The sequence below is a fragment of the Mercenaria mercenaria genome, chromosome 12, assembly GCF_021730395.1.
Source record: "Mercenaria mercenaria strain notata chromosome 12, MADL_Memer_1, whole genome shotgun sequence".
Classification (NCBI taxonomy): Eukaryota; Metazoa; Mollusca; class Bivalvia; order Venerida; family Veneridae; genus Mercenaria; species Mercenaria mercenaria.
The window spans coordinates 64,486,572-64,499,263 of NC_069372.1; positions in this window are offsets into that span (position 1 = coordinate 64,486,572).

The following is a 12,692-nucleotide window of genomic DNA, read 5'->3' on the forward strand; positions in this document are numbered from 1 at the left end:
TTAGAAAAACACTTTCGGTGTAGAATTCTTCACGTTGGTAAACTATTAGTCATGGTTACGGAAGGTCGAGGGTTCTTCTCAGGTGTCTTTCTTGCCTGAAACGAACTGCTCGCACAGGGGTTCACGTGATATCTTTATCTACCACCAAGATAAATCGGCATATGACATACCTGTTGTCGATTTCAATATGATCTAAAATGATTACCAGCAGGTATTTAAGTCAATCACATTTACCCTTATATATACAGAAGTGATATTCTTGGTAATTAACATCAGTAAAGTAAGAGATTGTCGTTTAGGAAAGAAGAAAGATAAAACATGTTAATAAACATGAAAATGAAATAATGACTTTAATCATGGACATTTATTTCAAACACAAACACAATGGAACAATACATTTTATTTTCCCGTATTATACATCATATATATTTATATATAAAAGGTTTAAAAACTTCATAAAAATCTACGAAATCGAAAATATGAAGATTTCGTTTGACACATGTTTTTGGTAATACGACAAGCTTCGCTTTTCTGCGTAAGCGATTATTTAAACAATACAGCGTTAGGTGCTCTACTGTGGCACGCGAATTGCACAATAAATCCAAGAACCTATGTTCTCAGGTGAGAACCTACGCTCTCGGCTGAGAACCTAGGTTCTCACCAAAAAAATACGTTCTCACTCCAGATCACAAGTTTTTCAGGAAACCTAGGTTCTGACTTGAAAAATGTATAATTTCTCTAAGAACGTATGTTCTGGGTCGAGAACCTACGTTTTCGTTTCAGAACACACGTTTTTTCTTTCCAGAAAGCAAATCAATCCAATCTGAGATCCTAGGTTTTATTGGATAATAAATTCCCAGCTCACGGGTTTTCATTGGCTAATCGTTTATTCTGTTATTACACTCCAATACGCAGCATTTTCAATCGCACGAAGCATGATATATATGTTATCAGAATATAGATTGAATATGTTTTTTTTTTACGTTTTATGGAAGAAATGTGCCAACTGTGTCTAATGCAGAGCAGTTTCTGGTTTCGGTTCGAAACATGTTGTCATATTTGGCAAGGAAAGCTGAAACCGCATTTTAAGGGTTCCAGTAACGTCCGGCCGAACGACTCTAGAATCGTGCACGGGGTATTTAAGTTTTAACGACAATTTAGAAGTATTTGCTAAACGTTACAGTTACCCTTTACATATCCCACTCAGACATGGAATAATGTTTTTGTCAGTGGCACAATGAAGACTTAAAGGCTCATAATGCCTTTATTAAAAATGTGGCTGCCACAATTTTCATTATTAACATAAAATATGTTATTTCTTGTTAAATCCTATGTATGATAATTGTTTGCTATAATTTTTACAAAGGTTTGAATATTGGTGAATACAGTAGAAGGGTTTATTGAATCTGTTGTCTTTCATTACCTCCCTTTGTAGCTCTAAATGTACAGTTTCATGTGCAGTATTAAAAGTAATGCTTTTTAACCATATAATTTTGCATAACATCTATTTGGACAGCTGTTTTTATCAATTTTCAACATAACATTTAAAGCCTTATGGAACTTTAATACAGTGGATCGCTTTATACACAATGATTTGAAATATAAGAAACTGTGCTATTTTCAACAGTTGTCTGTACTATTTTGTTTTACTGACATTATATGAAATGCCTCTTTAGTCGTGATTTACGTAAATAAAATAACCGTCCAATTAGACAACTTATTCAATACTCTGCCTTTAGCAATAGACTTTAACGTTTGCGTTTATTATGGAAACATTTTGTTTTTCACGAGGATGGCTCAGCTCATGCTTGCCAAACACATTTATTTTAGTGATATTGTCGACGTTATCGTAACATACCCTAACATTCCATAATTCAAATAATATATTATTTTTTTGCGGTATTTCAGAGAGTTGTTTCATGTTGCCTTATAGTTGTATGACGACATTGTCCTGATATTCTTTTACTATTTTGCGTATTCGTTTTTAAGGAATACGTAAATACATAGTTACCAACACAATTTTCTATTTCAGCTCTAGTGCGAATGTGAAATAACTATCGATAAATATTACACAGTGTCACTTGGTACAAAGTCTGTCATTGTTGCAATATGTTATGTAGAGAAAACAAATCAAGAATTGAATCGTAATGACAGCTTGAAAAGCCCGCAACAAAGATATATTTTACTGTCTGGTAAAGTTTATCAATGCCCTTTGGTTATGGCTGAGGGATTAGAAATCATCCTCACATCTTTACAATGGATCATCAAGAACATATCCAATATTCCTTTATTGTATTTTCAGTACAATGCATCTAAAAATCTGAAAAATTCGGTCATAAAAAAATTCATGTACCATAAAGTTGGCGTCAAAGAAGCCTCGTTGTTCTATCATGTAACAATTAAACTGTCTGCTATGATGTAGTTTAGAAATAAGTCTACTGTTTAATTGTATACTAAAAAGGCTTAATTAATACCAATTTAGGGGCAGTTCCTATTCGACTGCATTTTATAGTAAAACAATTAATGTCTGTAATTAGAACTGTGCATATAACTGCATTCAAAGATAATCGTGTCTTAAGATGACGCGAGATGTTTCTGAACAAAGCAAGTAGAGACAGTTCGGAAGAATCAATAACAGAGATGACAGTTGTCGTATTGTATTATAAATATTAGCTGCCGTCCTTTCTTAAAGACAAACATTGATTACGAAATCATTATAGGTCACTTTTGTGTCTCGTATATATGCTACAAAAATTGATCCATTTGTGTTCGATTTGGTCTTGTTATTATACAATTTTAACTATTTTGATAATTTAGCAGTGTGTAAATGACGTGACAAACGCTAAAACAGCTCCGTCCGCGGTAATTGTATGCATTTGCAAACTACCATATTTTTACAAGTAACACGGTTTTAAAACGTTCTTTTACCGTTATGAATAGCTACATAGTTTTTCGTACATAATCTACTTATCGTTAGGCATTCTTTTCCCTTTGATATAAGACCACGTGAAATACTCAGTTGTTGTAAGTCTGTGGGTATATGGGAAGTAGTCCTAAATATTTATTCACACCATGTACAAAAACCATTTATACAACATATTAAATTGGATGAGTAAGTGAACTGAAACTTAGTAGAAGGATATGGCATGTCAAACGTTGCTAAATTATATATGTATGTTATTATTGTATGTTTGTTATTGTTATTCAATACCTTGTCATTCATATTCTAAAAGTCATTATTGTTATTCTATATTTCGTTATTGGTATTGTATCTTTGATATTGTTATTCAATGTCGTGTCATTCATATTCTAAGTCTTACCATTGTTGTTTACCCTGAGTAAATGTTTTTAGGTAAATTGTAATTTCCAGAAGAAAACGTTATAATGTCAAAAAGAAGCTGATGTTGTGTTGTAATTTTTGTAACAGTCGGATAACTTCAACCACGTCGGTTTTGGTATGACCGTCATTTCCACTTATAGGTTCTATTATGAGTGGGTGTTGGAATCTTTCAAATTTGTCCAAGAAAACAAAAATATTCAAACGTTTATTTGATTTCAAGCCAGTTTTAGCACATACATACCTGTAAGATACATTAACTGTGAAAGATATTTTAATGCATTTTACGATTTCTAATGGTTTTAATTTTACAGTAAGTTCATGTAATAGATGTGGATGCTCCCATTGTAAATCCGTTGCTGTAGGTGGTAATTACGAATGAAGCATGATTAAGGTTGTACATCACACAATTAGTTTCTATGTAACTAGAGGCCTGTACTGGTTCTTCCCTGGAAAGACGGCTCCGCGTGTATCGGTGATATACACCGGGCACGTTAAAGAACCAGACTGTCTATTCTAAAAGAGCTAGGCTAAGTTAGCCTGACACCGTCTGTATCTGAAAAGTTCTCTCTGTCTGTTCTGGGGGCTTTATCTCACTCTGTCCCACTGGCCAGATCGCTCTGTATCTGTACTAGTAGAGGATGTTTCGCGTCCTTTGTGGCTGCAGTATATGTAAAGCGCATTTGAACGTGTTTATCATGAAAAGGGCGCTATATAAATCTGGTATAATAATAATAATATGTAATGGTGTTTCTGCAGGTCACAGCGTCAAGAAAATGATATTAAGATTCTAGTAAGAAAGTCTTACCTTTATCTTTTTTTGAACTTTGCCTCTTTTGAATTTCGAATAATGTTATTGAAAGTGGTATAACTCTTGACACCCGATTACAAACTGGTTGTCAATTAATTTCTCATTCCGCATTCCGTACATAAAATTTGATTTCTCTTCACAAGGAAAACAATTCAATTGAACATAATTATATAGGCTTAACTATATTTGCAATAGCGTTCATATAAAATGATACTGTGCAGGTCTTTTATGAAGATTTGGGGGAAACACACAAAAGTTTCAATCTTTGCAAATAGTCTTTTAATAATAAATAGTGATATAGGGCTGACAGCGGTTTATAACTTGAGAGGCATTGAAAGTGTTATTCTGTATTACAAGAGCGGTACAGAGATAACCAGGTATTTAGAGTGTACTTTATACAATATCTGTCGATATTTAGTCTCGGATATTCGATTTTGAAATTTATGTTATCAGCTTTACGCAAATTATCATAACAATAAGTACAGAAATGTTACGGATATTGTTAAAATTAAACACGTCAGGGGGATTATGAATTTATTGAAACAAGCTTTCAACTATTATTTATATGTAACATTACTGTTCTTGAATCAAGTATTCTTACTCTGACAAATCACTGGTGTTGATGGCATTACTGAAATGATAAAACGGCCATTTTTATAATGATTAAAACAAGGTCACTTTGACCGGCCGTTCGGACGTTCGAAGCGAAATATCGCCACTGTTTTGAAGTGATATCCAGATCCAGGTATAATTAATGTTTAACTGCGAACGATCGGTACACATACGAGGGCCATTCTGAAAATAATGATAATTGTAGTGGAATCTGGTACACAGTCTGCAGCGTACATACCTCAAATTTGACTTCCATACACTTCCGCAGTCGAGAAATCTAGGAGATGAACGCTGCAGTGTAGTCGTCCCTTGGTATGGTCTCAAGTAACTGAAATATACCATCACCGTGTGCTTAATTTGGTAAGTATTTGCGCCCAGCCAGCATATTTTTCAGCCTTGGAAAGATAAAAATCTCACAAGGACTTAAATCCGGTGAACAAGCGGAATGATTAATTTGTTCTATTTTCCTTCTCTCAGAAACCTTTGAATGATAGCACTTTTTGTGAGCCGCGGCGTTGTAACTGATAAACTGGAGACTCCAAAGACCAATCATTGGACGCATTTTTTGTACTTTCGTTTAACAGCTTTCAGTACTATGTCAGTATTTTTCAGTCACTGACTTTCCTGACCGTGTAGGAAATTGTAGAACAGTATTCCTTGAGCGAAAGAAGATGGAATACAAAACCTGTTTTACACTTTTAGATCCTTATGAAATTACTGGTCTTCGGTCACATTTTTGCTGCATCAGTGTTGTCAACGCGACTCTGTGTCTGATAAAAGTATATCCAGGTATCATCTCTCGTTAGGAGCTGCTTTGACATTGTGCGATCATCTAAATTTGAGACCTTTCACAGCGTTTCAGCACATTTGGCCCTATTTGCCTTTTGCTTCTTGGATGACACATGAGGCACCCGTAAGGCACAACCCTTTCTTAAACGCAAGTGCTCAGTGAGAATCTCATGAGTTCTTCCCGTTGATGCGCTAAGACAACGCACTATCGCACACCTTATACCTGGCGTCTTCATTTATTAGACGTATTACAGCAGCAATGTTCTTTGACGTCAGCCACTGTTGTTTTGGGTCATCAAGGACGAGCTCTGTCTGTAAGGACTACCTGACCATTTTTGAATTTACGCAACCACTTGTTAACAGTTTTCTGTGTTTCTGCAAACTTCCAATACGAAGTATGACAGGTATCTCTTAAGAACAACGTACTTTAATGCACGCTCTTATTTCAGTTTTCCGCTCGCTTTTCATAGCTACATGTATTTTGCTTAATGTGTTTGTGACTACACCTGATACAGAACTAAATATTTCTGATAGTTTCCTAAAAAACTTTTCATGATAATAAAGGAGTCATTCATGTATAATTCTTGTGAAACATGAGCTTCTTGCTTGTCACACTTTAACGAAAGCACGCGACTGTCTTTATATTTGGAATGACACCGGTAGAAACAAATGTGTGGTTACGGTAATAAACTGTTAAAATAAAATTCATAATGGAAAACTATGACTTAATGTAATGTGATGTGTCACTAAATGCATGAATGAAGCCATGTAAATCCAGTCATTTACAGCTTGTCTTTAAATGAGTGCAGTTATCAGGTTCCCATTCAGTATTAAGAGAGAAAACTCCTCCGGGCTTGTTTTGCTTTGGTCGCGTGCAATTTGTGATATCATAAATACGTGACGACATCGAGATCAGGCGTGAAATTGTCCTTTTCCACGCTGGATTCAAGCAGGAAGGTCGACTATTTTCTTTCTCTTAAAATCTTTAACCCTCCCACCCCAAAAACCCATTAGTATCGATGAGTTGCTTCGTTCTGTTTCTTTATATTTTCAGGATAACACTTAGATCTACTGTATGCTATTCGTCGGTATGCTCATATGATTTTCGTCATGACTGACTGCTGGAAAGAACCTTGACAGACTTCCAAAACAGGATCCCAGTGATTACGAAATATGCAGAAACTGTCACTGTGACTATTTTTAAAATTATATAGCTGTAATATGTGAAATAGTGTTCTTGGGATCTTGATGATACCACGTTATAATAACAAAGTGAATTAAGAAAAGTCATTTGCAGGAGACCCTCGTCTTCAGAACTATATAGATCTATATGTGATAGCTGAACATTACAAAATCTATATGACTTAAAATAACACTTTTATCAAAATAATGATGTTAATGTGAAATAGTTATGAGACTATAGTGTTCTTGGGATCTTGACGATATAACGGTATAATAACAAAGTGAATTAAGAAAATATTATTTGCAGTAGTACTTTATGTATGTGATAGCTCAACATTATAACAAATTTATCTAAGATAATCACGTTAAGGTTCATTCCATAGTAGACAATGCTTGTTACGTTTTGATATGGCATTCTAGCGCTATTATCAATAACATATTCACGTTGTTTCAAGTCATTCGGCATTGTACATGATTGGTATTTATATTACTAAACATTTTTCTTGCATATTTGCAATCGCAGTCAAAGTTATACTACCATTTTTGTATAATATCTCTTCAAACTTTGCATGTACAATGTTTTTTATTAACAGTCAGTCAATTGCCATCCTTTTTATAAACTCTTAATATTATATCATGATATGAATATTTACTTGAATTGAATAGAACGGATTAACATATAATTGTGTTGTTAGTTTTCTCCTATGGTGACCAGGTAATGGTAATTTATAATATATTACTGTTTCTAAAACATCTGATTGTAATATAATGTCAACAGTTGGAATGCACGACGGTTGGCCCAGAAGTAATATCACTGCGCATTCAGTCATCGTTATTATATATATTATATCAAGATGAACCCTGATTCAGTTATGACTTTACAGGGAAATAAATATTTTCTTGGGTTGTTTCGCTTTAAACATAAATCTTCAAAGATCACCACTGAAGATATTTCGCGTTTCTCTTAAAAGCACGAGAAACAACCTAAGTAAAAGAAAAAATAAAATTACGCTCCTAAATATATGAAACAAAAATGATTATACAATTGCGTCCGTTAAACTCGGATTTCAAAGTTTGCTATTCAGCGTTTATGCTTGTTATAGATTAGTATCATTTTGCTGCTAGTAGCGTCAGTCTTGCGACATTTACCATTACCATGCGTCCTGCACATGTCGATATCTTGATAAATAAGCAATAATGTTTTCTGCTACTTCAAAAATATTGCAAATAGATATAAATGACACTACTCATACTTCTAATCAAGTGCATTACTCAGTCATGTTATTGTATTAACATTCTAAAAGCAAGTTCAGCATAATGACACACGTTTTTATTTTTCACATGTGAAAATGACACCCATGCCATTATGTACAAAACGGCGAACGTTACCTTATGAAACTTATGTCAGAATATTGAAGGTAAAGATAAATTATCAAGTTTTAAGACATATAGAGTATAATGTAAGATGTTGCTGCACAGTTTTTCTACCGAAAGTTTGAATTACCCTTTTTCTTTTTTAGCGGAATCATTAAAGTCAACGTTCCATAGAGTAGAGTATTAGGAATCCTTTCAGTACCATAACAATTCAAATATGATATAATATTGTATCTGATGTTCCAGTTAATATAATTTTAAAGTCATCGTGAAGCTTTTAAAATAAAGTTATATAGAAATTATAAAAATATCCCTATGTGTTAAATGAATGTAGCGTTATCATTCCAATTTGATTGAAAAGTTTTTTTCAATAAGTCAGATACATTGAATTTTAAAGTAGATAAGAACTTAAAGAATAAGACACAATTGATGAGCGGGTAGGTTGTAATTACATTAATTCTAAAATAATGCTTATGTATGTGATACTTGCATCTTTGTTTTCTTCTATAATTGAACAAAAATATGTATAAATATAATTCAATATGGGGAGACATTAAAAACATAATTGAGCCATTCCATGAGAAAACCTGTATTAGTGACATGATATAACTATTGTATAATTAGTAGTGTAAAATAATGAAAAATCGCTGTTTTTCTTATGTTGCTCAAGAAACTAGAAACTAATATTTTGTAATTGTGTCATCTAAGACAAATCAAATTCTACCATATTTTTCATATAAATGTTGTTTCTGTTGCCATGGCAACGGAAATTCCAAAGCACCCATGCGTCATGAAAATATAGAGGTGTATAGATAAAAGGCTTGTGATGAAACTAAAAATATACGGTTAAGTTATTTTTCAGTAAAATCGCTTTAAACTGTTCCTAAATATTCAAATGTATGATGTTAAGTAAGTGTTACGCATAATTTGTTCCATTAATGACTTGAAAAATACACGCCATACACAACGACGTCATACTGCTTTCATGGCGTTCTTAACGTCACGTCTCAAAATACCCCCGGTGACGAACTTAAAAAAAAACTGTAGCTCTTAAGATAGTGAAAATAATCGCTTCAAATTTTCGGATTTGAAAGATAAAAGAATGTTCTTTATGAATATGTTATTATCTCAGTTTTGAATTTTTTGTCACTAATACGGGTTTTCTCGTGGAACGCTCCATATATGTATAAAGGCAATACTTAGTTAAATACATGTATTAGAGCTTTAAATATTCTCTCTTTAAAAATTTGCCGATATTCAAAGAAACTGTCTTCTGTTATTCCAATCTTGCATAAACGTTAACTTTATTGTCTAGCTACGAGCCTTTCCATATTTATACTGCTTTATTAGCTCTTTAAAGCGAAGATTGCTAGATCCTTAAAATCGTGTATTTTTCATTAATCCCTTTTTTATAGTAGTCTTTCGATACAATAATAATGAAAGAGATACTTTCGCCGTAAATGGATGTACCTAAAGCCTGCATGCTATTATAAATTTATTGTACTTCCGAGAGATTAATCATTTATTGCTCTAAATTTTTTGCTTTGAACGCAATACCAGTTTAGATCATTTGGATAAAAATAGGTCAAGACATTTTGCATTTACAGGTAACTTTTCATTTTTTATGTGCGCTCGTAGATACATATATACATGCTATCCTTTCATAGTTGCGCTTTCTTCTTTATTTCCACGAGTGGCTGAGATTTAAAGGTTCATAACAATAAATGTACACGTTTTGAATATCAGCGTACGGTCTAAGAATAACTTCTAAAAAAAACAACAAAAAAAACGTGTCCTTTATTGAGCTAATAGAGTATCAGTTACTACTTTTAAATAACTACCTTTGATACAAATATTTATTCTGATAGTCTTCTTTCTTATAATATTGTTCCTCTCTGTATAACCACAATGAATAAAACACCAACCACAGAATGACTGTATTTCTTTGTGTTTCCATGATTTTTATTATCCATAAATTGCATCGACAAATTGAACAATTCATGTATCATCTACATTGTTTGTTCAAGTACAAAGTGACAGAGAAAGACTATGTTTTAATGTTGATATAATATAGCAGGATGCACAGTACTTGCTGCCTTCAGTTATGTTTAGATCACACCTTGTTTCCACAGTGTAAGATAGTATTTATCTGTGTTTTGGAAACATTAGAATACACTAAGACTGACTGAATAAAAAGCTAAAAAGAGCTAACAGATAATGTTGTGAAAACAGTAGGGTCTTAAATTGTCCAACTGCCATCTTGTAGTACATCTGTATTATACTTGTTTTCACACAATGATTTCATAAAGTTAGTAGGTCAATAGGTAGAAGCTGACCTTTAAATACCATAAAACATTAAACAATTCTAAATGCTTTCTTAAAACCAAACATGTAATTTGAAAGGTAAATCAGATATGGTAAAAATGACTCCATACATATTGTACTGTGGATAAAAGTTGGCAATTTCGAGAATCAAACAACAGAGCACATATTTCAGGGATGTTATCTGTCGCTGAAACATAGAAAAGACGTGTGTCCAAGAAATTTTCAAAAAGAGGGAAGACATTCGGATGAGATGACTGTTTATCGTTTGAACAAAACTGTATGAATATTTTAACAATTCTTTTGTTGGTGTTGTTCTGCTAGTTAATGTAGACTTAAACATGCGCAGGCGATAGTACATCCGGTAATTTGACATGGTAATACAAAACAGATAATAAAGGTATTGGCAAGAAAGCAAAACCATACAATTTTGGAACATTCATCAATTAGGGATAATACATTTTAATATAAATGAATTTATTTGTCTATTGCGTGTGATGTTACATTTTCAGTTGATACCTCAGAGAGTTATATAAAACAAGTAACACTTTACGTCACAGAATGATAATGATCACAGACAATGTTAGTGTAGGATTATTTTCTGATTCTTAAATGTGCAGCAAGTAAATAAATCGGAAATCAGAGCTAAATCCTAATTTATGCTTAGCTGGAACATTAACACTCATTTCCATATATAATATTTTCTTTCATATTTTATGTAATTATTTGCTCATGCCATCCCTGATTTCAGAATTAATCTACTTTCTTAACATTTAAAATCATATTGACAAAAAGAAGTAAAGAAAAGCTATCTTGAGTAGAATACAAATTGGTACATTTGTAAAAAATGTTTTTACAGGATGACTAGAAACTAAGAGGCAATATCAAGAAATATAAGATATACGTGTATTAAAAAAACTCATTTTCAGGATATTTATTTGTTACAATAATGTGATTACTGCTGATAAAATAAATTTAACCGTCACATTCACCAGAATTATCATAGTTTAGATATTGATAATAAAAGAGGATGTTTGATATGATCTCTTCTACACCTGAATAGGGCTAAATATATGATATCTAAAAATCTATCGAACGGAAATGGGATATTCTTAACAATACTATGGTTTCAGTCAAAATAATAATACCATACATCCTTAACTCCTACTAGTTCATTTATACTACACAGCAATGCTCAGTCCTTGCTGAAAAATAAGCATATGTGCGCCCCAAGATAGGCAAATATTATCAATGACATTCCTTATTACTGTAAGTGAGTAAATGCTCTTAGAATCTACATGAAATCCTTTTTTGTCTCAAAGTAATTTTCTCAGCTCTCGTGAAAATAGTCTTAACTTTTTTCTTATTACAATTTAGCGCTGTCAGAAGCACAAATGTGCATCATAACCGTATATTATCCATTTAAATTTGAAAACCTCATTCTATGTTACACATGTCAGCTTCCATCAGTAAGATTATTAGAAAAATAAATTATGCTTTGAAATTTTTGTCACAGAACTGAAGAAAGAGTAAGAGAACGTTGAAGCAAAGAACAACAGCATTTCTCGCTTGCTATCAAGGTAATGTAACAACATACACATTAGCCCGCCCGCTTAGCTCAGTAGGTAGAGCGTCGGTCTACGGATCGCGGGGTCGTGAGTTCGATCCTCGGGCGGGGCGTATGTTCTCCATGACTATTTGATAAACGACATTGTGTCTGAAATCATTAGTCCTCCACCTCTGATAATTCATGTGGGGAAGTTGTCAGTTACTTGCGGAGAACAGGTTTGTACTGGTGCAGAATCCAGGAAAACTGGTTAGGTTAACTGCCCGCCGTTCCATGACTGAAATACTGTTGAAAAACGGCGTTAAACCCAAAACAAACAAACAACATACACATTAAATACGTTGATTTTACTAATATATAAATTTGCATAAAGCTCTTGTTTTAGCGGACCTCGAAATTGGTTAAAACAAGGTATATATGTAAGAGACGGCACTCCAACCTACCTAACTCAGTCATTCACTTTTAAAATTGCCTTGTAATCATGTTCTAATTAAAATGTTTCTGTGTTAATAGTAGTATATAACAATCGGTTGGGGAATTTGCCTGAAGCTGGAGCCATACCACGTGACTATGACGTCATCGCGTGGGGGGCGGGGCTAACGGGGGAAAACCCATGACGTCACAATCGCGCAACAAGATGGCGGACAGGTCAATGCCCTAGAACAATGGGGAGCCGCACCCAACATTCCAAAGAACAA